Raw genomic sequence first — 17257 nt, forward strand, 5'->3', positions numbered from 1 at the left:
GCTGCTTGGCCTGCTGTGTTCATCCAGCTCTACACCTTGTTATCTCACTAAAAGAGGTCATTTGGCCAGCCTTCCTCCTTCCCATTTATCCTGACCCTTTTCCCAGAACCCAGGGGGGATTGAATAGGAATGGTTGCCAACTAGGACTACCTGCTGTTAGAACTATCAGCCTCCATACCTGCTCAATTGTTTCGCAATTAGGAGCCTCGATCCACCTCTACTGTCATATAATGCTGTGCAAGAGGTCTTGTTGTGCAGTGGTAGTGTCCCTACCTCTGTACCAGGAGGTGTACATTCAAGTGCCTCTCATTCCAGAGTGTATAATAACATCTCTGAACAGAAAAAAAACACCGAAGGAACTGAGGATGCTATAAACCAGGAACAGAAACAAAGTTGCTGGAAAAGCTCAGCAGGTCTGGCAGCATCTGTGAAGGAAAAAACAGAGTTAACGTTTTGGGTCCGGTGACCCAAGTTCTGAGGAAGGGTCACCGGGCCAGAAACGTTAACTCTGTTTTTTCCCTTCACATCTCTGAACAGATGGATTTAGCAAATATCTACCTTGCTGGGCAGTGGCAGGCAGCACAGAGTATGAAGGTTGTTTTTGAAGGGAATCTTTGAAAAGGAAGGAAGGCACATTGTTTGGGGAGACCAACTCCCTGAAGACTAAAAACACCATTTTGTTCCCTCTCACCTGCAATAAAGGTTCCCAATCTTCATTTTCTCCCCCACCTCCACATTTTATGAGCTCCCGAATTACTGCTCGACTTAAAAGCCTGGGCCTTACCTGTTCTCGCTGCAGGATAAAGGTCTAACTCTCAGCCTGTTTAGCCTAAACATCCACCCTCACCTTACACCCGACGTCAGTGTTTTATTGCTGGGAACAGACTTTTTAAAATTCAGGGCTGACTTTCCTTCTGTGGAGGAGGGGAGGTCAAACAGCCTGCAACCAGACCCTATCGATTCCATACAGCCCAGCACTCTGACTTACAGAGGCGTTCAAGAGGCACCCCACACCCCAAGGTCAACTCACAAGTTTATTCATGTCACCTGTATGTTCTACTTTCTGTTTTGTTTGTCAACTATGGGATATGGGTGTCACTCTCAAAGCCAACACTTGTGGCACGTCCTTAGTCACCTTGAATTGATTGGCTGTCCTGGCATCACAGAGCACAACTCAGAGTCAACCATATTACTATGGGTCTGGAGTCACATGTAGGCCAGACAGCATGTTTCCTTCTGAAAAGGGCGTTAGCGAACAAGGTAGGTATTTAGGACAATGAACATAGTGTCAATAGCTAGCTATTCATTTTTAAAATTACAGATTTTTAAAAATAAGATTCAAATTTCAACCTCTGCCCTGGTGGGGTTCAAAACTACATCCCCAGGCCATTAGTCGGGATCTCTGGTCCAGTGATATTACCGCTACACCATCTCCCTTGCTCTTCCATCATAGATTTGTAATTTATAGATTAGATTTATTCAGATTTTACTAAGGCCAGCAGAGCTGATTAATGAAAAGAAAAAGCTAATTGTTTGAGGTGGCTCCAACATTCTGAGAGACAAACCATGAGAATACATCGACTATCATTGCATTTTGGGACATGAATACGCAACTCTGGAAAGCCTTTATATTTATAGCTAGAACTAATTCCATGCAGACCACCTGTCAGATTCTGTTCAGCTGATAGTCAGTATTTGGACCCATGTACCAGCTTGTCAGCAAGTCAGCAGAAGCAGCAGCATTTTTTTTGTTGCTAGGAGAGGTGATTGTCAGAATTGATCACACTAAAGGGTTCATTGGAGCATGTCAAAACCAAACTAGTTGGGTGCTGAGATTTGAACCAATTACTTATTAAAATCTACTACATAAAATTTTAAGGTAGAGAAAGAAATTAAAATGAGATTTTAGTTTCTGAGAGATGGGTGTATCATAGCATTTTTGCCAAAAGAATACACATATACATATACAAAAAGTATATACATGAGAAATAACAGGAGTCACATAGAACATAGAACAGTACAGCACAGCACAAGCCCTTCGGCACATGATGTTGTGCCGACCTATTATCCTACGAAGATCAAACTACTCTGCATATCCTACATTATACTATCATCCATCTGCCTATCCAAGAGTCGCTTAAATGTCTCTTAAATATCTCTAATGTATCTGACTGTTTAAAGATCAGGGTCACTCATTTATAAAAAGTGACCAAGCAAAAAAAAAAATTTTCTCGAGTTTCGTTCAGAGTCAGCTAAAACATTTTTCTCAAGACTAAAGTAATTTAATAACAATTCTGTGATTAAGTGAATCTTTGGAATTCTCTTCCTTGATTGGTGGTGAAGGCAGAGACTTTTAAAATTTTTAAAGCAGATGTGGATAGATTTTTGTTAAGCAAGACCGTGAGAGATTATCAGGGCTAGGCAGGAATGTGGATTTAACGTCCAGATCCACCATGATCTTATTGAATGGTGGAGTAGTTTCTATGTACACGTTTGTTTTATTCAATCGAGTTTGTAGCTGCATTCTATGGTAAGATGAATACTCCTTAGTATTAAAGTTTGAACTGGTCTTATAAATCCATGTTGACTCTACCTGATTATGTTATGATTTTTTAAAATGTTTAAAACTCAGTAAGGGATTCTAGCATTCTCCTGATGACTGACGTTAACTAAAAAAACTATATACTTCCTAGCTTTTTGTCTCCTTCTTTCTCGAATGGTAGTGTTACATTGGTGATTATCCAAACCGCAGGGACTTTTCTGGATCTAGGAAGTTTTGGAAGATCACAGCTAATGCATCTACAAACTCTCAGCCATTTATTTTGAATGATAGAAGCCATCAGGTCCATCCTTATATTCATCTATTATTTCAAATTAATTTGTTCAGATACGTTATGACTCTCCTGCAGGGGAGATGGGACATGAACACAGACTTCTGGCCCAGCGGTTGACCTTAAAGAGGTAATTGTCATACTGATTATTGCTTGATGACTTGATTGCTTTGGCAACTCAGTGTTGCCCTTAGCAGTCCATTAAAATAGGCTCAAATTCCCCTTGGACTATGAAGTCAGAAGATCATGCATTATAGGGTTAGATTTGTAGCTTATTGTTTAGTGGATTATTCTTTGCCCCTTTCCAGTGAAACGTACAAGAGGTCCATTGCACTAGAGAACTACATGTGGCATAGTAAGTGGTGGAATTATTTCTGTGACTTCTTTCTCCTGGGAAAGAAGCAATGGATAAGGTAATAAATGAATAAGAGAACTCTGTTAGATCTGAACTGAATCCAATTTGCTATGGAAGCAAATTGTACTTTGGTAGAGAACACGATTGCGTTAAAATGTATCAGATGTCAAGATCAAGGTCAGTACTCTGAGGGGGCCTCAGTTTAAGTTGAACATTAACAACAGCAGACTAGCACTTCCATCTGAATATTGCATGGGAATGAAGGTCAGGGTTTTCAATCCCTTTCCTGATTAATTTAATAAAATGCTATTCAATTTTAATTTATGAGGTGTGAATTACACTTAAATTCTCTTCATCCCTAAAGATTTAAAGACATGATTGGCAAATCTAAAACAAACTGCTAAAATCTCGCAGCATCTTTTCACAGTCCTTTGCGTGATGTTATTACTCTAGCTCTACTAAGTGTTTCCAACGATTTGTCATGTTTTATGAATGATCCACGGGGTGTAGAATTTGGTCTGTCCTAGTTTTGGACATGGGAATGCCCTACTTCACCCCTTCTGTAACGGGTGGGCAACATATAAAGCTGGTGCACCTGCCTCATTTTCGTCAATGCAACGTGATCCTGAGAAAATGTATTGCACCTCTCTTTGTAGAACTTTTGGCAGACTCAGTGCCTCGTAGTTGCCTGGGTAATATTGTGAATAATCTACATAATCTGTGCAGTCTTTGCTTTTTAAAGGCATTGTTTTACAAAAGCAGGGCTGTACCAATGGAATGCAGGATGCTGGATAATCACTTGGGTACACTGGAGGTCAAAGGAGGTTATAGAATCTTAGAATCCCTAGAGTGCAGATAGAGGGCATTTGGCCCATTGAGTTAAAACTGACCTTCTAAACAGTTTTCCCCCCAGATCCACCCCATCACTTTAATGCTGCATTTACCATTGCTAATCCGCCTAGCCTGCATATTCCTGGACACTATTTAGTCTGGCCACTCCATCTAACCTTCACATCTTTTGACTGTGGGAGAAACCTGAGCACTTGACAGAAACCCATGAGGACATGGGGACAACATACAAATTCCATACAGATAGCCACCCAAGGCAGGAATTGAACCCGGGTCCCTGGTGCTGTGAGGCAGCAGTGCCACTGTTCCACTGTGGCAGGATGACCGAGAAAAGGCACTGACCTCAATGAAGCTGCCTTGGGCACACTGTTGACACGAGTGAAGGCAAGGAGAAAGGCCTGGGCTAAGAAGACTTAGAGATATACCCTCAGAAGGGAATAGCAAGAGGTAGCATGTGTCATTAATGCCCAGATTGTGGCCTCCAAAGACACGGCAGAGAAATGCTTAGTGGGTCATTCAGGTGGTCAAAATGAGTTGAATATATCTGCATTGCCATAGCAGCATGGTGAGATTGACACATGAAAGTGCACTTACAACTGCTGCTTTAGCTTTTACTACAGCACACCTTAATGGTCACACATAGGGGAACATGTGCTGGGCCTTTTTTAAAGACTATAGATGTGGTACTCCACTATTCAGTTGTGCCCACCAAATGTCTTGCACATCTGAGATTACTGTCACATTGCTTTCAACCCCCCACTTTCCCTTTTTCAATTTAAACAGCCTTTTTTGACATTTTAAGACATACCAGCGAAGCAGGTGGGATCAAACATGGATTCTTCCTAATTTGTCTTATCTCTTCACTGCACGACATAGCATTCGTGTGGCAGGAAGGAAGATCATTCTCAGGATCATCAATCAACCTACCCCCTTGTCAGCCTTAATCAAAAGAAAGAAATGGGAAGGCTACCCATCGTTACCATGGATCTGTAGGAAGGTACCAGGTGTTCCTGTATGGATAGGGTCAGTTCTTCAGAGAGAGATCCAGTTCAATTAACAGTACTAACAGCTGAGTCGACCTGAATGTTCTTGTGAACTGTCACTTCAAGCAGACTGCTCTTGCAAGAACATTTGCATTGAGATGTTTCAAACCAGGAGCCCCTTGCTGAAACAAAATCTGCTAAAATCTGATGTACTCAAATCAGGATTTGTATTCAAACACTGTAATGTGAGTGACAACAGTCTTGGAAGCTTTTTCCTTTGGTTTCTAATAATGTCTTACATTCATGGCTCTGTTAACTGGCTTATGCTGCATAATGCTGACAGACCAATTTACTGCACTAATTGTATTTCACGTTTTCAAAAGTCAAAATAATGGGAAAACCTTATACTATATTATATCGCAGGAATTATTTAAGAGGTAGTAAGAATTGCAGATGCTGGAGTCAGAGATAACACAGTGTGGAGCTGGAGGAACACAGCAGGCCAGGCAGCATCAGAGGAGCAGGAAAGTTGACGTTTCAGGTCAGGACCCTTCTTCGGAAATGGGGAGGGGGAAGGGAGCTCAGAAATAAATAGAGAGGAGGGGTGGGGCTAGGGAATGTAGGTGGGATGGTGATAGGTGAGTGCAGGTAGGGAGTGGTGGGGATTGGTCAGTGGGATGGAAGGGGCAGATAGGTGGGAGAGAAGATGGACAGGTTGTGTCAGGTTAAGGAGGCAGGGATGAGAGGGAGGGTTGGACATAGGATGAGGTCGGAGTTGGGGAGATTTTGAAACTGGTAAAATTCATGTTTAGGCCATTGAGCTGTAGGCTCCTGAGGCGAAATATGAGGTACTGCTCCTCCAGTTTGCGGGTGGTGTGATTGTGACAATAGAGGAGGCCCAGGATAGACATGTCGCCCAGGGAGTGAGAGTGGGAGGGGGAGTTGAAATGGTGGCGACTGGAAGGTGTTGTAATTTGTTGTGAACAGAGCACAGGTGCTCTACAAAGTGGTCTCCGAGCCTCCGCTTGGTCTCACCGATGTAGAGGAGGCCGCATCAGGAGAAACAGATGCAATAGACCACATTAACAGATGTGCAGGTGAACCCCTGTTCATTGTGGAAAGTTTGTTTTGGGCCTTGAATGGAGGTGAGGGGGGAGGTGTAGGGGCAGGTGTAGCACTTCCTACAGTTGTAGGGAAAGGTGCCGCATGTGGTGGGGTTAGTGGGGAGTGTGGAGCCGACGAGGGAGTCGTGGAGAGAGCGGTCCCCATGAAAGGCAGATAGGGGTGGGGAAGAAATACCTCTTTGGTAGTGGGGTCAGATTGTAGGTGGCGGAAGTGGCGGAGAATGATACGTTGGATGGGGTGATATGTAAGGACGAGGGGGATTCTGTCTTTATTTTTGTTGTGGCTAGGAGATGTGAGGACAGAGGTGCAGGAAATACAAGAGATGTAGTTGAGGGCATTTTCAATCTCATCTACCTTCCCCAGCTCCACCCCTCCTCTCTCTATTTATTTCTGAGCTCCCTTCCACCCCCCGCACCGTTTCTGGAGTAGGGTCTCGACCCGAAACGACAACTTTCCTGTTCCTCTGATGCGGCCTGGCCTGCTGCGCTCCTCCAGCTCCACACTGCATTGTTTAAGCGGGGGTTACAACACTTGCTTTCACCGGTCAGTACATTGAGTATAGGAGTTGGGATGTCATGTTCCAGCTGTATAGGACATTAGTTAGGCCACTTTTGGAATATTGCGTTCACTTCTGCTCTTCCTGCTATAGGAATGATGTTGTGAAATTCAAAAGGATTCAGAAAAGATTTACAAGGATATTGCTTGGACTGGAGGATTTGAACTATAGGGAGAGGATGAATAGTCTTGGGATTTTTACCCTGGAGCATTGGACACTGAGGGGTGATCTTACACTGGTTTATAAAATCATGAGGGGCATGGATAGGGTGAAAAGTCAAAGTCTTTTTCCCAGGGGAGTCCAAAACTAGTCAGCATAGGTGACCTAAGGGAAAAGTTTTTCTCTCAAAGTATGGTGGGTGTATTGAATGAGTTGCCAAAAGAAATGGTGGGGACGGCTACAATTAAACATTTAAAAGGCATCTGAGTGGACTCATGAATAGGAAGGGTTCAGAAGGATATGGGCCATATGCTGGCAAATGGAACTAAATTAGTTTAGAATATCTGGTCAGCATGGATGAATTGGATCAAAGGCTCTGTTTCTGTGCTGTATAACTCTATAACTATGTGACTTTATGCGTTGAACCTACAGTGTGAATATGCAGACTGGCAACACTGTGCTATCATGTCAGCTGTACTAGGACTGTACATGTCAGCTGTACCACATCTAAACTGGGGGAAGGTGAAGCATTCCATGTGTATACTGTAATGCACACACAGAGCTCCGCTCACTGAGCAATGGAATGCTGGTGAAATGTTTATATATATACCCAACAAGTGTATTAGCACATTCCTATGAGAAGAGTTAATTTGTTTGTACATTACAAAATGCAATTTCCATCTATTTAGGTAAAGAAGGTCATTTCAAAATCTGCTTAAGCTGAAATTTAAAATCCTTTTGTGCAGAATTATTTTGAAGTAGATTTCTGAGATTCTCAAAATCTCTCTTTTAAAATTGCAAGTATACTCAGACCTGCGCACAATAAAGCCTCACATATGGTGGGCAGAATTTTCAATTTTGAAAGATCAGTTTGCAAGGCACCATATCTCCATTAATACCTTCCAAACAACAAATGAAACACTTCCCTTGGTAATAATCTTATTTATTTTTTTTAAGATAATCTGCTTATAGCTGTGGCCCACTGAATAGTACAGGCTAAGTGCACAGATGTCAGTAGATTGTAAACCATTGGCTAACACTGTACACCTCAATGCTTACGTGAGAAGAAGGATTTGAAACAATTTCTGATATTAATTACAATGTGCAAATGGATGTTATTTTTCTATTCTTCTAAAATAACAAAATCTTTAAGCATGAGTGTATTATTTGTTATTTTGTTCATTCTTCTCCTCTTGGAACACATCCTTAAGAAATATCCTTGAACTTAATATTGGGATCGAATTGAAACTTTCAGAATACTGAATGGCCTGGACAAAGTGGATGTTGGGAAGATGCTTCCATTGGTAGGAGAGTCTAGGACCCGAGGGCACAGCCTTAGAATAAAAGGAAGACCTTTTAGAAAGGAGATAAGGAGAAACTTCTTCAGCTAGAGAGTGGTGAATCTATGGAATTCACTGCCATAGAAGGCTGTGGAGGCCAGGTCATTGAGCACATTTAAGAATGAGACAGATAGGTTTATGATTATCTAGGGGATCAAGGGTTACAGGGAGAAAGTAGGAGAATGGGGTTGAGGAACTTATCCGCCATGATTGAATGGCGGAGCAGACTCGATGGGCCGAATGGCCTAATTTCTCCTCCTATGTCTTATGGTCTTGTGGTCTTAATATCTGGTACCCCTTTAAAAAAGTCAAATGTGATCTGGAATCCTTCTTTGCAAGACTGCATGGGTTTGTCAGTGCCGTGTTTACAGGATGCTTAATGATGTATACCAAGCTGTAAATTGCTGGTGTTAATTAAGTGTCCTATTTGTCACATGACACACTCTGACTTTGTAACAAGCTGCAAGCAAACCATGTGGATCATGCAACCTGTGTTCACTGTTTGGCACGTGATTGGCAATCGAGCTACGAGGGAATAGCAACTTCCCTTGAATTTGAGTCAACAAGGTGCAGAGCTGGATGAGCACAGCAGGCCAAGCAGCATCATAGGAGCAGAAAGGCTGACGTTTCGGGCCTAGACCCTTCATCAGACCCTTCCCTTGAATTTGGCTCAGTTGGATGGAATTTTGCGCTGCTTCAGGGAATAGGAAGCAGGTTGGGAGGCAGGGAGTATGGCAGGGGAAGGGGCCAGATGAATTTAATTGCAAGAGAGGCCAGAAATCAGGTTTCATGGCAGGTGTTTGCTTCTTAGAATTTTAAAGGTGTGCTGAACTTCTTCGTGGCAAATATTGACACCTCCTGCATCCATAGACTCAGTAAAAGGCCTGCTCACTAGCATTAAGTTCCACTTCTCAATTAAGATACTCAGAATAAGCAATATGTATCTTTTGATTTTGGACTGCATTTAAGAGGTGAGCAGTAGGCGAGGTGCTATACTTGCAGCAAATGCTACTTTGACCTCTTAGGGAGCTTTCATCTATGCCATGCAATGGTTGTGACTGTATGGCAGTATTCTAAGTTGCGTTAATATTGTGATATGGAGAATGACTGACAAGGAAGGCAGGAGTATATTGCATGAGAATCAAGAAGGTTAACTAAGAGTAGATGTCTGTCTGGAAGGGAGGCAGCCTGACCCAAGAATGGTGGCACGCTGACCAGAGAGATGTGGAAGGTCAAATTGTTTAATTGCAATCGTGCATGGCAAGAATCCAAGTGATGCATACTGGGCATGTCTAGGTGTGATTTAAATTTGGTACCAGGACCTCCAAACCTAAAAGATAATGGTGGTGGCATTGATTTTCTTCCAACCCCTGCTACAAGGTTCACCAGGCTCCTCTACATGTGAATATGATGATCTGAGAACCACAGAATTACACAAGGAAACTTCATCTGCCATCGAGCGGCAGAGACACACACTTCTCCTTCCAACACCAAGACTGTACTCCAGAATGGAGCTCATCATAGCTGTCATTGGTGAAGTTACTGGTGACCAATCATACAGTTATAAAACAATCTGTGGAATTATCTACCACAGAAACCTGTTGGGGCTAGTTCGTTAAATATATTCAAGAAGGAGCTGGACATGACTCTTGTGGATAAAGGAATCCAGGGGATAGAGAGAACGAAGGAGTGGGATACTGAAATTGCATATTGAATGGTAGTGCAGGCTTGAAAGGCTTGAAAGGTTTACTCTTGCACCTATCTTCTATGAATTCTATGAATCACTCACGGTTTCCCTATTTTGATTTTTTTTTGTTAGCTATGTTGAAAAGGCTTAGGAGAAAGCATTATGTGGGAGCTGAATTTGTCAGACTGATTCAGCAGGGATTCCTAGTGTGCCTGGAATTCTGTTACATCGTATCCTCCAGTTCGCTCCCAATCACTTTCCTCAGTCATACCGTTAGTAATTTCTGCTTAAATAAGAACACAAGGACTGTTTACTGTGTCACTGCTGACCCACTTTGACTAAAGAAAACAGTTGCAGTAGGTTAGCACAACCAAGATTACAACCAGAAATAAATAGATGGAAATAACTTGTTATCTGCCCCAAGCCAATATTATACTTGGATGTCCTTTCTGGAGTGCTTTTGGGTGCTGTGTGATGTGGGGTGAAGGTAATAAAATAAAGGTTGGGTATAGTTTTCTGTAATCTAATACAATGGCAAAACAAATTCAAAGGGCTGATTGGTCTATTCTTCCTGTAGTCGCAGTTTCCAATGAAACTGTGGTGTCTATCCATCATGCTACCATCAGGTCCTAGCCTCACTCACTAATTGTGGATCATGGTAAGTGCAACTTGACACATTTTCTCAGTCAATGACAGGTTTGGAATAGGTCCTGAAGACATATAGGTCCTGCGTTGTTTTTTGCTTAAATTTGAACATCAGGTTTCTGTCTCCCAGAATGATTGAAATGCATCACTTTCTAAGTTGGCTACCTGGAATTTCTGGAAGAATTTCTGGAGAATATTAGGCATGGGAAACTATAGCATGAAGTTGGTCCCCAGTCTGTTGCCCAAAGAAGAGCACAATGAAGACAAATTCCCCTTTATTAAAACACACATCTTTCTGAATTTAATTTTCAAAAGAAACAGCCAAAAATATCAGCACTCTTTTCCTCACTGTCAATACTGATTGGTAGAATTTTGTGTTCTGGATTGGGCCCTTCATCTGGGGGTCCTCACCCTGTACTATGTGGAGAGCTGTCAGCTGACCTCCATCATGACAATGGGGAGTTGATAGAGTCTTGCAGGATGCCAGCTCCCTGGTCTACCAACTGGAAAATTCCTTTCAGGTTCTGATGTCAGTTGGATTTCATAAGAACATAAGAACTAGGAGTAGGAGTAGGCCATCTGGCCCCTCGAGCCTGCCCCGCCATTTAGTAAGATCATGGCTGATCTTTTTGAGACTCAGCTCCACTCACCATAACGCTTAATTCCTTTACTGTTCAAAAATTTATCTAGCCTTGCCTTAAAAACATTCAGCGAGGTAGCTTCAACCGCTTCACTGGGCAGGGAGTTCCACAGATTCACAACCCTTTGGGTGAAGAAGTTCCTCCTGACCTCTGTCTTACATCTGCTTCCCTTTATTTTGAGGCAATCCCTCTAGTCCTAGTTTCACCTGCTAGCGGAAACAACCTCCTTGCCTCCACCTTATCTATTCCCTTCATAATCTTATATGTTTCTATAAGATCTCCCCTCATTCTTCTGAATTCCAGTGAGTATAATCCCAGTCTACTCAGTCTCTCGTCATAATCCAACCCTCTCAACTCTGGAATCAACCGAGTGAATCTCCTTTGCGCCCCCTCCAGTGCTAGTATATCTCTTCTCAAGTAAGGAGACCAATACTGCACATAGTACTCCAGGTGTGGCCTCACCAGGACCCTATACAGCTGCAGCATAGCCTCCCTATTTTTAAACTCCATCCCTCTAGCAATGGCAGACAAAATTCCATTTGCCTTTTTAATTACCTGCTGCACCTGCAATCCTACTTTTAGGACACCCAAGTCTCTCTGCACAGCAGCATGCTGCAATTTTTCACCATTTAAAACATAGTCCATTTTGCTGTTATTCCTACCAAAATGGATGACCTCACACTTATCAACATTGTACTCCATCTGCCAGACCTTTGCCCACTCATTTAGACTATCTATATCCCTCTGCAGACTTTCAGTGTCTTCTGCACACTTTGCTCTACCATTCATCTTAGTGTCATCTGCAAATTTTGACACACCACACTTAGTCCCCAACTCCAAATCCAATGAATTTAACTAGCTAATTGCCAATTTGTGGGTGCAAACCTTTTCCATTCGTGACCTGGACTCCTCACAAATGGTCTGGGGTGGCAGTGGAGGTTGATGACAGCCAACTGGCAACAGCCAGCTAGTGGCACAAAGTTCTGTGCCCGCCCATGTCTGCTTCTGCTACACATGCCCCGCCCCCAAAACTTGCCCATGAAAATCCTTTTATTTAAGCATTTTCAATCTTGGCCTATCTAACCTCATCACTTGAACCCTCTCAGCCATGCATTTGACTATGTTTAAACATGCCAGATGACATTTTTCATCTTTTTCTTTGAAAAACATCAATTAAGTTGTGGGGCATCATTGGCTATGCCCACATTAATGCTTATATCTAATTGCTCAACTTTAAGCACATTCCTGTGGGTCGGGAGTCACATGTAGGCCAGACCAGGTAGGGATGGCAGATTTCCTTCCCTAAAGGACATTAGTGAACTAAGATGGGTTCTTTGTGACAATTGATTGTGGTTACAAAGTTGCTATTAGACCAACTTTTTAATTCCAGGCTGTGTTTTATTGATTTAAAATTTCACCATCTGCCATGGCAGGATTTGAACCCATGCACCAAGAACATTAGCTTGAGACTCTGGATTATTAGGCCAATAACATTACCGGGCCTAATAGTTGGCAGCATATTCCAAATATATTTCTCTTTTCAATACATAGATTCATTATCATATCAATTTCAAACTTCCTTTTCAATATGTTGTTTTCTGATTTTAACCAGTATCATGTATACTTGAAGTACGAATTTGATAGACTGAAATATAGCTGTCTCTTCAGTTATGTTCTTTTTGGCTAAATTTTGTCTGATCACAATCAAGTCCAGAATAAAACAGGTAGAAAGATGGTTTAGATTAAACTATTGCACATGGAGAGAGCTGAATATATGGAAAGGACACCTGGAAAAAAAATGAGGTTGGAAAAATTCACAAGGCATGCTAATAGATTTTCTGACAAGAGATTTAGAGGATAGGAGAGAGATTACAATGTGTTTTTTTTTCTGAGACCAGATAGAATGTGCTGAGTTTTTCCAGTCCAGTACATTCCTATGCTCCCAGGCAATTTTTCCTGGTTCGTAAAACACAAGGATTGTTGTGTGCTTTTTTCTGTACCTTTACCAATGTCTGCATGTCGGTATGGATACTGGAAGGGAACAAAATGCTTTCTGTGGGCAGACCAGTACATCTTGTGAAGATTTAAATTTACAACGATCTGTTGTTCCATCTCTGATGATCTAGAATCAATATTTTTGATAGTGCTAAACCAGAATTAAGACTTTCTGCTCTCTGCCATTTGCAGTAGGTCTGGATAACAAGCAGGGAACACGAGTTAGTGGATACATTTTATTGCACTTAAAAATAATAGTAAATATTAAGCCAGAGTGAAATCTTTAATTTTAACTGAATTCAGTGTAAATTTTGATAGTTGGTGTTTACCTGGGTGTTTATGGGCTACTATTGTAGCAGTGAATATTAATAGAAACAGGTCTCTTCTCTTCTGGTGTCATTTGGCTATGACATATTTCTATAAATAGATAATTAAAGACTGTTATGCCAAATTTATTTTGTTGATCTTCTGCAATATGTGGTGTTGTAGTCTCTGTGTCCTAAGGAATAATCCAAAAATGTCACACAAAGCACAAAATTTAACCTTGGCAAAGAAGACAGAACTCTTGGTTCAAAATAGTCGCAAGTGTATAATATGTGTGTTGCCTATTCTATCACGGAATGATATCTTAAACCCTTTGAATGCTGATTTCATTCACAATTGCAATCATCTTAAAAATTCTTATGAGGGATGTTATAACAAAGAATGAATTTTATACAGCCACATACAGTTTATATAGGTAGAACACACCCTAAATAAAGAGAAAAATTGTACTGAGATAGTGGAACTGCAGATGCTGGAGAATCCGAGACAACAAGGTGCAGGGCTGGATGAACACAGCAGGCCAAGCAGCATCATAGGAGCAGAGTACTTTTGTGTTTGTACTGATTCATAAGAACATATAGATTAGGAGCAGGAGTAGGCCACTCCTCCATTCAATAAAATTGTGGCTAGTTTGCTTGTAACCTCAAATTTATATTCCTACCAACTCCCCCAAAATCTTTCACCCACTTGCTTACCAAGAATCTAACAACTTCTGCATTAAAAATATTCAGAGTCTGCTTCTCCCAGCTTCTGAGGAAGGTAGTTCCAAAGAAAAGAAAGTTCTCATCATCTCTGTCTTAAATGAAATTACCCCTTATTTAAAGACCCCTAATTCAAGATTGTCTCATAAAAGGAAACATCCTTTCCACATCCACCCGGTCAAGACATTTCGGGATCTTACATTTTCCTATTAAGTCGCATCTCCAGCAGACACAAGTCCAAACTGTCCTTACAAGTCCAACTGCCTATTCCAGCTATTAGTCTAGTAAACCTTCTTCGGCCTTCACACAATCAAAATGACACAGGGAGACCTGCGCAGTTTTTTGAACTGAGTTCTTCTTGGTTTGTTTCAAATACTACTTTTGTTTAAAAATAACTTGCCATGGATAGACTTTAGTTTAAGCACAATCTTCCTTTAAATTAGCAGCAATGACTTCAGTGGTTCAGAATGTATAATTGAATGGTTAGACCTGATACTCTTTCACTGTTCAAAGGTTGCAGCTTTGAGTCAAATGTTTGACATGCCACATAATTCTGTCAGTGCAGTCATTTTTGTCACAGCACCCAGTGCATTTCACTGGAGTGTAATATTCGCACCTCTGATCTAGTTACTTGAATTGATCTCTGGATCTGTGAAATCATCAACCCCTTCTTTTATTTCTGTTTCAGTTTAGATTCATGATCGCTGCCACCTTCTGACTCATGGTTTCCTCTGCTTACGGATGGGTGTAATTCTTTCCAAATTCTTCTAACTTTTAAAACAAAATGGTTCTCCTTTGTAGGAGCTGACTTCTATTCAGTTTCCAAAAGGAAATGCCCGGACGTATACACCCATGTCATCAGAAATAACGTATAAAAGACTCTTTGTGAAGATTATTCCATGCATTAACCCCTCCAATACCAAACTTTATTACGTAAGTGCAAAGTTCTGTTACAGTGATATAGCCAAAAGCACAGTTTGGCTACTTATTAAGGCATGTCAGTAACCAGTTTAATAATACCATCTTATTTTTATATAAGACCATCAATGCAACAAAATGTCCCAAGACCTTTCGCAGAAGTGTTATAGATGAAAATGATAAAGCATAAACAGCAATAAAGCCAATGAGTGAAACAACAAACAATTTTGAAATTCAATGTCTCAATAACCATGCCTGAAAAGTGTGGTGATAGCTGGTTGAAATAGGTAGACCACAGAGGGTTAAATTGCTTAATTGGAGGCCTCATCTTTTCACAGGTTTTCTGCCACGTATTTGCTATAATTTTGACAGTTGTTCCACCTCTCTCAGAGCTGTAAATTTACAAACAGTCTGGTAAGTGACAAAATCTTTTCTTGCCTCTTAAAAGGGCAATGACATCAGAGGTTGGCTCTGTGGCTAGTTAGAAGCAGAGACTCTCTGCCTCTATGATTAATGTTTCGTAGTTTCTGTCTGAACCTGGTGTATTATTGAAGGTTGATATATTTAGATGGTTAAGATATACTATTCTCCAGTTCATACAAGTGTGCCCCACTCGTAAGGTAGAATAGAAGTTCCAGATCAGGGAAGGAGACTACAATCCCCGGAACTGGGAGGTTGCATTTTTAAAAACAACAAAAAGAGATTAGTTCTCTTGCCCAGAGGGCTGAGGATGTGAACTATAAAGTAGGTGACAGATTTTCTGGCTGCAGGGTAGGTAGCTGACAGCAACGATACGGGTTCCTGCTTACCTAAAATGATACAAAACTCTGTCCTACAGACCTTACCAATTGCAGTGAAACCAGTGCTAGATGAAACTGATAAACACAATCTCAGCATTACTACCAGTATCACACACTACAAAGGTTCAGCACCTGAAAATTAATTTTCCTTTTCTTGTTTATTAATGTTCACAGACCTAACTTGTATTTCCAATAGTTTCCATTTTTATTTTTATCAAAGACTACCATTTGAATATGGACAGGAATCTAAGGAATTCAATAGATCTCCTTCGGGTCACAACAACACTTGCAGGAATGAACTTTCTGAAAAACTTTGGCCCCAATATTGAAAATCGAAAAATCTGCATTGGAATTTTTTTTATAGTGCAGAAATCTTTTTAGTTCCGTGGGAAAATAATAACTTTGCTAATTTCAAATCTTTTGAAGATTTTTAGCTGTGTAAAATAACAAATCTGCCATGAAGAAGCAATGTGCAACATTTGGAACTAAAAAAACTCACTTAAATTTTCTGAGCAGAAATATTTGTACTAAGATCAAGATACTGCACACATGAGAACTCATTGCAAGGTATTCAGGATCAACACAAATTGGAGGTCAGGGCAATATTGTGGAAAGATTCAAGCAGTTAAATGTAACATTAAAGGCTTATTTATCTTCATGAGTAGTGCTGTAAAGAGATATGAGTGCCTGCTCTATCGGTGGTCTCAAAAAATCAATGCAGAATTTTTTTAACATGAACTGATTAAATATATTAATAGTGTATAATCTGTCAGTCATGATTATAACCTACATTTAAACAAAGCTTTTATAAATATTGTCTTAATAAAACAATATTTATGCAGATTAATTTGAAGAAACATTACTGAAATGAGGTTGGTTTATTCTACAAAAAGCATGAAGGTTTGACAAGTTCAAAAAACAATACAAAAGAACAGCAGAATTTAAATGTTAGACTGACTTTTCATTCTATAAAAAGAAACTCAGAATTGATCTTACCTCAAAGGCAGTACAGAAATGCAGCTTTCCCACCTGTTTTTCAGTGAAGTGCTCAGTCTGGGAGTTCCTCAGATTTGGACTATCACAGCTGGTAAATCTTCTTACTACATCGTCATATCATAGATTCCTCAGGTCATAGCCTGGCACAGGAAACCATTTAACAGAACAATGAAAGCTACAGTTCAAAACCACACAATTATTTGACATTTTGGCAGCTATCAATACAAATCAAATAAAATTTTCCTGCTCTGCAAAATAGTCCATGTAAGGGACAGGTGCAGTGGAGCTTATTCTGGGAGTTCCAAATTATTTTATCAGCTTTCTATTGTACCACTGGCACTCTTCGATACAA

The 17257-nt window shown here is 40.8% G+C and overlaps 1 protein-coding gene across 1 annotated transcript in view; it reads right to left on the reverse strand.

The window, feature by feature from the left end:
• The window catches only part of LOC109928070 (paralemmin-2), a 102275-nt gene extending 85306 nt beyond the window's left edge, over window positions 1-16969 (reverse strand). Inside the window, exon 1 of the mRNA XM_048602177.1 lies at window positions 16906-16969. The gene's annotated coding sequence lies outside the window, so the exon portion shown is untranslated. The remainder of the gene's footprint in view (window positions 1-16905) is intronic.
• Between the last annotated feature and the right edge of the window lie 288 nt (window positions 16970-17257).

The sequence above is a fragment of the Rhincodon typus genome, chromosome 10 (genome assembly GCF_021869965.1).
Source record: "Rhincodon typus isolate 14 chromosome 10, sRhiTyp1.1, whole genome shotgun sequence".
Lineage (NCBI taxonomy): Eukaryota > Metazoa > Chordata > Chondrichthyes > Orectolobiformes > Rhincodontidae > Rhincodon > Rhincodon typus.